The sequence below is a fragment of the Hetaerina americana genome, unplaced genomic scaffold, assembly GCF_022747635.1.
Source record: "Hetaerina americana unplaced genomic scaffold, ioHetAmer1.1.p SCAF_4, whole genome shotgun sequence".
Classification (NCBI taxonomy): Eukaryota; Metazoa; Arthropoda; class Insecta; order Odonata; family Calopterygidae; genus Hetaerina; species Hetaerina americana.
In genome coordinates this window covers 15,825,238-15,837,411 of record NW_027286985.1, presented here as the reverse complement: position 1 = coordinate 15,837,411, position 12,174 = coordinate 15,825,238, and positions in this window count along the sequence as shown.

The following is a 12,174-nucleotide window of genomic DNA, read 5'->3' as shown; positions in this document are numbered from 1 at the left end:
TCAAATACACGTGTCTGTGTTACCTATGAGTATGATGTTTGTATTCTTATGGATATTTTAGTAAATACTTAAATTAAGTATCAGTATTCATAATTTAGCATTTGCAATTTACAATTACATGTTATCCAAGGATTACGCGAGTCCGTATTAGCCCAGCATATTTATTATTAATGCCCGAAAGAAATTCCTTGGTACGAAACCACAGTGATCGCATTCAAAACGTACCAATGGGTTTGGCGGAGAGGCAGGTAACCGTGGCAGTTAGGGTGAGAAGGAGGTTAGGCCATAGCCCTAAATCCTCCACCTACGTACTCAATACAGGGGAAGGGCGGCTGCGGTTTTCAGTAAAGGGTGGGTCCGGCTACCAGAGGTATTGGTAAGAGGAGTTGGAGTGAGAAGGTAGGGAGGGTACACGGAAAAGTGGGAGTTCAGGCCAGAGGATATGTGGAATTGCAATGCTGGGTGGCACTCCAGCAATTCAGGTCATTAGCACCTGTGAGAGTTTCGGGAAGCATAAAATACCCCAGGAGAGGATGTGAATTTGATGAAGAGTAATCTTTAGAGTACGGGTGAGGTTTACTATTCATTATTATTAGTGGATAGCTTTGAAATCCACGTCATATGCAGGCGCAATATGAAAAGTTCAAATTATTTCGTCGACGGGTGTATACGAGGGTCATCCGGAAAGTAGTACCCGTTCGTGCCGCATGAAGTGCTGACGACGCGAGTAGCCGCTGGACGAGGTCAGATAGCTTCAGTGGCTTGTCTGCCTTCTCTGAGCCAAGTTGCGTGACGCTAGCATTGCCTGTGTTGTTTCTGTGATTGTTTACAATGTTTAAAAAAATTGAGAACGCCGCCAGTTGTGAAGTGAGGGCAGTGATTAAATTCCTCAATGCAAGAAACGTTCGCCCATGTGATATTCATCGCCAATTAAAGGAGGTGTATGGAGACAATGTAATGGACGAGTCGTCTGTTCGGCGGTGGTGTCGCAACTTCAACATGGGGAGGGGGAACACACACGACGATGAGCGTTCGGAGAGACCGTCTGTCATTACAGACCAACTGGTGAGCTCAGTTGACGAATTCGTGAGGAACGATCGGCGCGTCACAATTGATGACATCTGTGAGCATTTTCCCAATGTTTCTCGAACAATTGTTCATGAAATTGTTAAACACCATCTGCATTATGCAAAAATTTGTGCAAGATGGGTCCCTCGCGTATCTCAATGAGCTGGCGGCGAAGGACTATGCAGCAGGAATACAGAAACTTGTCACACGTTATGACAAATGCCTTAATTTGCTTGGAGATTATGTTGAGAAGTAGTTTAAAGTATCCTCTTTCAAATAAAATTTTTTATGTTTGTTAATATTTACTTTTGTGTCTTTATTTCACGAACGGGTACTACCTTCCGGATGACCCTCGTATATATGTGTATGAATATAGTCGATGGTCGGTTTGGTAGGTGATAGTAGAGTTCACTCAGTACTAAGCCCGACATATGTCAAGCTTAGAACTGGGTGAACTCGCGACGACGAGTGTAATTCACAAATCAGGATAGTGGGGGCATTTCCCTTCCCTGTGCCGATTACGGTTTCCCAAGAAGATCTGGTACTCAAAAAATCACGTAGCTTGGATGAAGCTGATGGTGCTATGTGTGTGTGTGTATATATATATATATATATATATATATATATATATATATATATAATATAAATATATATATATATATATATCCCCGTACTACAACCTTGATGTGGTGGAAGGGCTTGTGCGTTCCGATTACCCCTAGAGCTGTGCTGGCGGGAGTAATAATAATTGCTCCTGATAGGGTCACCCATGCCAGATAGGTCGAAGGTTAGGAGCCAGATGAAAGGTAGTCCACGCAGCGTGTGTTCCTCAGTGAGGCGGCTGCAATGGCGTCTGACCCCAGGGGGGCTGCCAGTAAGTGATGGTGTCACGTTAAAAACACTATTGAGGAAGGCAACGGGAAACCACCTCAATTATCATTCCCAAGATTTATATGATGGACAATATAGAGATTTTGAGTCCTGGCAACTACGGGGCTTGGCCCAATCGGCCGTGTGCCGTGCCCGGCAGCGGGGGAGGCAAGGCTTCCGCGGTCGTCATCCCACGAAACCCTTGCAAGGGAAAACCAGCAGCAGCAGGACAGAAGACGCAGGCGAAGAAGACCAACTTAGTTAGAATAGGAACGTGGAATGTTAGGGCAATGATGAGGGCAGGGAAATTGGAGAATGTTAAGCGTGAGATGGAAAGGGAAAAATAGATATTTTAGGTCTATGCGGGGTGAGATGGAAGGATAGCGGGGATTACTGGAGTGATAATCATAGAATAATATACAGCGGCGGGGACGAGAGCCAACGAGGGGTTGCCATAGTATTAAATGAAGAGGTAGGAAGAAGCGTAGTCAACATAGAGCAGGTAACGGATAGATTATTACTAGTAGAAATAAAAGCAGAACCGACAAACTTGGTTATTATTCAGGTATACATGCCACCGAGTAACCTTAAGGAAGAAGAGGTCGATAGAATATACGATCAGTTACAGGACATAATCGCGTGTGTTCCAGTAGGGAAATATTTGATAGTGATGGGGGATTGGAATGCGACAGTAGGCGAAGGAAGAGATGGTGATGAGGTGAAGGACTACGGTTTAGGCACGAGGAATGACCGCGGGGAGAAAGCAGTTGAGTTCTGCAGGAGACAGGGGTTAGTCATCACCAACACTTGGTTTAGACACCACAAAAGACGCAGGTATACATGGAAAATGCCAGGTGACTCAGAAAGGTATTAGCTAGATTATATCCTGGTTAAACACAGGTTTAGGAACACTGTAATAAATTCGCACAGCTTCCCTGGAGCGGATGCGGACTCTGACCACAATTTAGTATTCGTAGATTCGTAGTATTTATGAGGAAGGAATCTGGCCGGAAGACTTTGTGAGATCGGTTTTAGTTCCTATTCCGAAAAAGGTAAAGGCTACATCATGTGAGGACTACAGCACAATAAGTTTGATATCCCACGCAGCTAAAGTTGTTCTCAGGATCATAAACAAAAGGATAGAGAGTAGGGCAAATGATTACTTAGGGGATGATCAGTTTGGGTTTAGGAAGGGGAGAGGTACGCGTGATACCATTGCAGTAATGAGATTATTAATCGAGAGGAATATAGAATACAAACAGGAGGTATTTGCCTGTTTCGTAGATTTCGAAAAAGCGTTTGATAGAGTGAATTGGGAAAAAGTAATGAGTGTATTGAAGAAAATAAGAATAGATTGGAGGGAAATGAGGCTAATCCGCAACCTTTACATGTCTCAAACTGCTCAGGTGCGGGTGGGGAATGGGGAGTCCACTGAAGCAGGAGGATAGTAGTAGACTGGAGGCTTTTGAAATGTGGGTGTGGAGAAGGATGGAGAAGGTGAAATGGACAGAGAAGAAAACAAATGAGGAAGTACTTGGTATGGTGGGCGAAGAGAGGGGTTTGTTGGGAGAAATCCTATGGAGGCAGGAAAAGTGGATGAAGGGGATGTTGACCGGCATCAGTATGTTGAAGACTAAGAGAGGGGAGAATGTTAGGCAAACGAGGAAAGGGAAGGAACAGGATAGGGATGTTGGACGGGATGAAGGGAGGAAGAAAGTACTCAGAGATGAAGAGGGACCTGGAGTAAAGTAGGATGTTGTGTTTTGCTAGGGGTCACAAATTATTTAATTATTAGTTGTGTCCATCCAACAACCTACCTTAACCGGTAGATTACCTAATAATAATTTATATATATATATGATATATATATATATATATATATATATATATAATGTATAACACTTAGCACTAGTGGACACAGACTCTTAGGGCGTCCGCGCGCTCGCTACAACGTCGGCGTCAAAAATTACTCAGGAAACTTTCCAACCTCTGCATGTCGCACTTCCGAGAAGGTCTCCAATTACCGCTATGCCTGGCCACCCTCCCCCCTCCTCCCCCACCCCTACACCTCTTCAAACCGGACCTTGCTTCCATGTATAATCTGCCTCCACCGAACCCTCGAGGGCCTTTCCCCCAAAGACACCCCCGCTCCAGACCCTCCAGACCCACCACCCCCATCCCGCCAGACGAAGACACGGACGCCGCAAGCCACGTGGTTAACCTTTCTTCCAAACCCCTTAGCCCAAATATGGCCTCCCTTTTGAACAAGGGCCTCTCTTTTACCCCCACCCCCAGAGTAAACCACGTGACAATCCTCGCGGACGTATTGCATTTCTGCCGGAATCTCCGGTGGAAGGCATTTTGGGATTCCCAACCGTCACTCCAGCAAGTTTCCAGACCCCTTCACAACGCCTTACATAAATTCAAGCCGGCTTCTGCCCGAGAACCCAATCCCCTCCCCCCAAATCATCCAATTGAAATTTTTATAAACCTTCTCCTGTCCAGAATTTCCAACCCGTCTTTCCTCAAGACCCTAAATCCTCGACCCAACCTGTCTCCAACCGAATCCACTGAACTAAAAAGGCTAATTAAGGATCCTAATATCATCATTACTTCCGCGGACAAAGGTTCAACAGTTGTTGTCTTAAATAGATCGGATTACATAACGGAGGTTGACAGGCAACTCTCGGATACGTGCGCATACCGGCAAATCCCCGAAGACCCAAACCCCGCACTTCAGAAGGAACTTATTGAATTTCTCGTGTCCAACGGGCCAAATGAGGGTCTATCTCCTTCAGACCTGGACCTCCTCTCCCCTCCCCACCCACGCACCCCTCATTTCTATATCCTTCCAAAGATTCACAAGCCTGGGAATCCCGGTCGTCCGATTTTATCCTCCCGTCACTCCCCAACTGAAAGAATCTCTGCATTTGTAGACCACTATCTCCAACCGATAGTCCATTCCCTACCGTCATACACCAAAGATTCTTACCATTTCCTGGAAAGGCTAAAATCAACCTCCCTCCCTCCAGATACTGAGATCATTATGGCCACCATAGATGCAACATCCCTATACACATCGATTCCCCACTCAGAAGGTCTCTCCGCTCTCAAACATTACCTCTCCCAACGCCCTGAGCCACACATACCCAGCACAGATTTTCTCCTTAGTCTTTCCGAGTTCATCCTCACCCGCAACTCCTTTTCCTTTAACGACAAATTCTTCTTACAAATCAAGGGCTGTGCCATGGGTAGCAGGTTCAGCCCTTCCTATGCAAACCTCTTTCTTGGTCTCGCAGAGAAGAAATTCCTGTCAAAACAACCACTGAAACCTCTATTGTGGCTCAGGTACATCGATGATATCTTCCTCCTCTGGCAATATGGTACCGATTCCCTGAAAGCTTTCATTTCCGACCTCAATGCTTCGTCCTCTATTTCCTTCAGTTCTACAGTATCCTCCTCCCAAATCACCTTCCTAGATGTAAATGTTACATTAAGAAACCAAACATTTCACACCTCTGTACATATTAAACCCACAAACAAACAGCAATACTTACACTACAATAGTTGCCACCCATATCACACAAAACGCTCCATTCCTTACTCCCTATCCACAAGGGGACACAGAATTTGTAGTGACCCTGATTCCCTTGATTATTTCCTTTCAAGTCTACACTGTTCCCTCCTAAAAAGAGGTTATCCCGAATCCCTCCTGAACAAAAGAATCCGAAAACATGCGTACACTCCCAAACCTTCCTCCACCGCAGAACCCCACCCTCTCTCAATTTGCACTACATACTTCCCGGGCTTAGAATCTATACGATCAATCCTGAAAGACCTCTACCCTATCCTAAAAAATCATAATGCCACCGCCAACCTTTTTCCCAAATGCCCCTCAGTTACTTTCAAACGCCCCGCCAACCTATCCGATCTCCTCAAATCAACAAATCCACTCCTTAAATCCCCAACCCGTCCTAAAACCACTCCAACGCCTTGCAATAAACCCAGATGTAAAACATGCCCTATTTTCAAAACCAAAATCCCATCCCTCTCCCACCCGCTTTTTAACTCTCTCCCACCAATTCCCTCCTCTACTTGCACTTCTAGCAATGTAGTGTACCTTCTGAAGTGCCAACTGTGCCCTGCCTATTATATTGGGCAAACCACCACACCCCTCAATATCAGAATCAACAACCACCGAGCCTCATGCAAAAACTCTCCCTTCATTGACATGCTCCCTATCCCCAAACACGCCTCCGAACACAACACTCCCTTTGATAAATGCTATAGTGTATCAATCATAGCATCCCTCCCACCCTCTGATCCTCCTCTGAAACTGAAAACACTAGAGCAATCCTTCATCTGGCTTTTGGAGTCCTGGAACTGGCCAGGAATCAATATTAGGCACTAATTACCCTGTTCTAATTATATTTTCATCCCCCTTCCACCCCCATCACCTTCTACATTTTCCCCACCCTTCTAACGCTGCCCCTCCAAACCCGTCCCTTCGGAATTCCCTCCCCACCTTCCCCTTCCATCCATCGCTCCAGCCCTCGTATTCCCTTCAGTTCTGTCCCTCTCCTCCTTGATAAAGGTGGCAACGACCACCGAAAATTCGAAAAATAGTGAGTCTCTTTTTTTGTGTGTTTCTGTGTTTTTGTCTGTGTCCACTAGTGCTAAGTGTTATACATTATTATTCACGTCCGTGAGTCTTTCAAAAAGTGTTATATATATATATATATATATATATATATATATATATATATACACACACACGCATATATATGTCTCTCCAACATGTCTAAGGTTACCCTATATTTTTCCAAGAGTCGAATCAGTTCTAAATATAACAATGCGAAGAAGCCTGTTGCGTGAGCAAATATTTTCCTCGCGAAGATATATGTCACTTCGATGAGAGGCGATGAGCTTCACATTAGGGCCCTTAAATGAACCATGGAATAAGTTTTCCTTTGCGAAGGGTATTGGCCTACGCGTGGAAATATTCCTTTTTATCAAGTGTGTTTTCTTCCTTATGAAATACGTTTACATTTTAAGGTGCATGATGAATGTAATAAAACAGAATGAAATTTTTATGCAGCTGTTTCGAAAATTCACATTGCTTAGAGTCATTTTCTATTTGCAAAGATATAAGGTACAGTCGACTGGAAGTGTTTGAAGCTAGTGAAAAAAAATTGATAAATCTGTATACCTTTAGCATTTCTTTTTGTTTATACCGAATGTGAGTCAGTAGATTAGTTTATTTGAAGGGAAAAAAAATCAAAGATACAGAAACGAGTTTTGGATTATTACATGTAGAATTGCATTGCAGGGAAAAGGCTTTGTATCTGTATTCCCTTCGTTCTAAGGTGACGAATTGCCCCTCGAAGAGTCTCTTCGTACCCCTCAAAATCGAACTTTTTCTCTGTCATGATATCTTCGATCGTCACTTTGGTCGATCCTCCCTGCCTCGCGTTTAGAATTGCCCGCTTCAATTCGGAAATTTTGTCGCCATACGCGTTGCGTTCCATTAGCTCGCGATGGGCGCGTCGGTGCCGCCTATTATGCTGTTACGGTACGCGTCGGTGAAACAAGAGGAGGGAAGGGAAGTGCATCTCCCGCCGTGGCGGATTCGTCTCTTTTCTTTCCGTCTGTGTCTGCCGAGGGGTGGAAGTTCCCGGGGATGGGGTTGTTTCTAGGAAGGATGACTGGCTCTCTCTCTCTCTGTCTCCATCCCTCCCCGCTGGTCTCTCTGGAGAATCGAGAACCAACCCTTTAGCGAATTGAAAGCGGCGAGGACAGTGGCCGTACATTCATTTCCCTCCTCCCTCGGGTGTGTGCTCGAGGGAGAGCTAAGGCTACAGTGGTGTAGTGTATAATGAGAATGAGTGGAATGGGGAGAGGAGTAGGACGCAGCAGTAGAGGTGAAGGAAGTAGAGGGCAACGTGGAGGGGTCTTGATGAAGTAGGAGAGGCCGCCATGAAGATTTGTAAGGTAGCGAGGGAGAGAGAGGGGGGCGAGGAAGCCACGGAATGTGAGAGGACCAAGGGGGGGAGATTGAGGCGTTTGCCGAGGGGGAGGGATGACCCACTCGACGTGAGGAAAAGGTGGGGGATGGCGGAAGAGGTGCGGTAGGATGCGAAGCTCCACGAGGATGGATGAGTGTGGAGGTGAAATGGTGGAGGGTTGAGAGGTGGGAGGGGATGAGGTTAGAAGGGATTGAAGAGGAAGATTGCGAGCGGAGGGGGTCGGATTTCGTGGAAGGGAGGAGAGCGGGTGGAGGAGGGTGGAGAGGGGACCCTCTTTATTTTTTTAAGTTTCGGAGTGGAAGTTGGTGTGAGGATAAGGGCACACAGCAGTGCGCGGTAATTAACATGGCGACGACGCCCGTGTTGTTGTAATATTTCAGGTGTTGACCGGCTGATTTCCCAACTTCGTGTTCCTGCCCCGCTCCTTGAAATATAGGTCTAAAGCTGAGCAAGTAGCGCGTGCTAACGCGTGGGGATTTAATGAAAATTGCTAACCAAGCGTGTGAAACAGAATAAAAATTAAAATTACTCTCTTTGTTTTCTACCTTCTTCAAGTCGGGCACCTGCTCGGATTAAAATAAATGACCGAGAAAAGTTAAGCCTTTTGAAATGCATCCAAAGTTTAAACTCCATGGAATTTGTCATATCCTTCCTTTCCATGGGGCATCAATCAAAATCAATCCCTAATCTGGCGGAAAATGCCATTATAAATCACATCGAAACTCCCCCGGCCGCTAAATTGGCCTGAAGGCTCCACTCTCACTCCCTCGGTATACGTGGAATGTGACCCCTTTCCGTTTCCTTCGTCGGGATTTAACTGATATGGTAGTAATCTCTGGAGGAAAAACAGATGCAAATACCTTAAGGGTCTCTTGAATCTGCACTGATTAGCTGTGACTAAACTCAGCATCGAATTTGCGCTGCTTGAGGGAATTCGGGGTTACTTTGCCATAATTATGGAGGAATGTTGGATGTGGATAATAATTTCTCTCCGAAATGAAAAGAGTTAAAGAACCAATCTTATGACAGAGGATATTTTCGTGAATGAATGTTTGAGTGTGATTTTACATACATATGTGTGTATGGAAGTATAAACTATGTACATATAAAATACGTAAATGTATAAAATAAATAAATAACGGTATATTTTTTATTTCAATTATTTATATTGGTGCTGAAGGAGGATGCTGGCAATTAAATTGACACATAGAGTGAGAAATGAGGAATTACGTATATGTGGAAAAGCAGAAGAGGAAAATGCCTTGTGGAGAAGTGTACGGGAAAGGAAAACTAGATGGGCTGGAAACAGGTGGTGGATGGACTAGCTAGAGGACGTAATACAGTGGAAGGGAAAATTAAAGGGAAGATTTCACGGGGGATACCAAGAGACTAGTTCATAGGAAAAATTAAGATGCATGTGAAACAGAAAAGCTATCATAGGTTGAGAGAATTAACACTGAATAGAGAAGATTTAGTGGGTCGTGGTAGTCCAGCAGGTAGAGCGTTAGACTACTGACCGGGGGGTCCTGGGTTCGATTCCCGGGCAAGCCTCTTTGGGCACCTGCAGCTCCATCCAAGCTATGTGATTTTTCGGGTACCAGATCTTTCTGGGAAACCATAACCGGCACAGGGAAAGGAACTGGGCCCCCTACCCTGATGTGTGAATTTCACATGCCGTATAGGGCTTAGTACTGGGTGAACTCTACCATCACCTACTAAACCGATCTTCGGGTTGATTACTATGTTTATGGTTTTTAGAGAAGAACAAAGGACTGCAGTAAATCAATCTTTGGAACGAAATACAGATTATATATGTATACTCACACACACACACACACATGTATGCATTTATAAATTCTAAAAACAGTTTATTTCTCCGATATAATATTTTCTCAGTGTAATATCTCTCTCGATTGACTCAATTTTTCTTTTGGATCATTATAGAAAAGCATAATATTGTTTTTAATCAATATTATTCATGCAGCCAATTGCTAATATTAAAAAAACAACTACATCGGCAAGTATTATTTGGTAATACAAATATTATTTTTGTTTGTTACCAGCCCATGAATTGGTATTTTATTCAGTGCGAAATATATTGTTATTTCGGCTGCAAATGTGCGAATCGGTTATATTTCATATTAATTATATGCGGCATTTATTTTATACAATTTACCAGTATGCCTTTAAACAATTGTTCGAAGAAGATTCGAGTTTGATGATATACTATTCCAGATTACTAGTTCATTTCCGAATCTAGCCATATTGTTCATCAAATTCAGTTTTTACAATCTTACCATCTTATGCCAGATTGAGCAACTATTGAGATTAACTTTCATGTTACTGCTGTCCTATTCTTCAATTACCCGGAAATGTGTACCGATTTTTATGGCCGGAGAAATTAAATAGGTCGAGAGCAAGTTTAGGCATAATTATATTTTGGCTCTGAGTATCTGCCTCGACCAAAAATTAGAGCATCAAATCGAAAGCTTTATGCCGATGGTGTAATGAGAAGCCAGGGGAAACACGGATACGAGATATTTTAAAATTCGAGGTTAATTACGGAGGTGGATGAAGACATTAATTACTGTGCACCTCCTTAGGATATGCCTCTTTTGCATTTCAGATACTTTTTCTTTAGGATAGAGCTGGTGGTATATCACGTAGCAACGAGAAAAACTTGCCTTAATGATCTTCGAGGAACTAATTACCTCCGTGACTCTGTAGCGGTATGCATACCATTGATCGATTTTTCCTAATTTACTTTAATTTTGGGCAAACAGGGAAAAATAGACGTGCCGCAACGATCTTGCTATTGCTCACTCTGGAAAAATATTTCTGGAAGTGAAATTCACCTTTTTATTGCTCGCTCCAGAATACTTCATCACCAACAATTTGTGCTTTGAAGACTGAATAAAATGCACTGCAATTTTTAATTTTTTCACTGTCCACAAGATGCATCTTGAACGAAGAGTATTGAAGATGTGTGCATAGTATTACATAACGCTTTCTTCAGCACTCATAAAAGGCACCGAACCGTTGATACGAGTTTAGTCGTCTTAACCTGAGCACAAATGTTAAAATTCCTTTTGGGAATAACTTTTTTGCCGTGTGATGGTGTTTTGAGATTGTTGTTTATGATAAAATATTAACTCAGCCTTCAGATTACATAAAAGCCCAGTTACCATTAGAGGTGTTTTGGCTCCTTGTGTAGCTGATATTTAACGGGATATTATGGTGGATATTTTTGACTTTAATAAATAGTCCCAACGTCAGCTAACCCAATAAAATATCTTCAAGTGCCACAGAAGACGACAAAATCGTTTTCAAAAAATGAAAAGCCCATGCTTCTTACCCAGCTTCATAGCTATTTTAGCTATGAATATCAGGTTTTTCATATTGCGAGAATATTTGAAGTCTTTTAGGAACCAGAACAAAAGTGTTAGTCATCAGAAAGAACTATTCTAATTCCGTGCATTTAAGCAGCTTTTTAGCAGTCGTAATTTTGCAAAAGATTAACATTTTTTATAACGGTCTAATTGTCGTAAAAAAGGACTGGCCCCAAATGAGCCACCCCGGCGACTATAATTGCCGTAATTAGAAATGTTTGTAATCTGCCGGCTTGAGCTTTTAGCATTCATTTAATCGGGATTGCACAAGAAACGCAGATGTAGAAACGTGTACACGAACATTCATTTGGAAAAGCAAAGCTATGAAGAATGAGACTGCGCCATAATTTTTTTATAAATACATGAAAAAAGGGCGCAGACCACATTCTATATCATCTTTCCCCTCGCTCCTTTCTCCCAACGCCCCAGAAACCCCCTTCTTCCACACTTCGGTGTCTGCACACCAACACCACGGGCCCACACCTTTCGGAGCTCTCCGGCGCTCACACCCTCTCCATCACATAGCAAACAATCCATCCTTTCTCCTGTCTCCCGAGCACTCCCGCTCCACCTTCCCTCCCTCCTCACCACTACCCCCGTCCCTCCCTCAGTTCCAACTCCCATTCCTCCAGGTTTCCGTTCCCCACACACCCACGGCCTCGTTCCTCATCAGCCCACTCATCTCAACCCTTCTCCTCTCGACTCACCCCGTTCCCTCCCCTTTCCCCCGCTCACCTCAGCCTTCTCCTCCGCGATTTGCCGACACGACGTCGCACCCCCCTCCTGCCCCGTTCCTCCCCCTCCCCACCCTCCCCCACCCA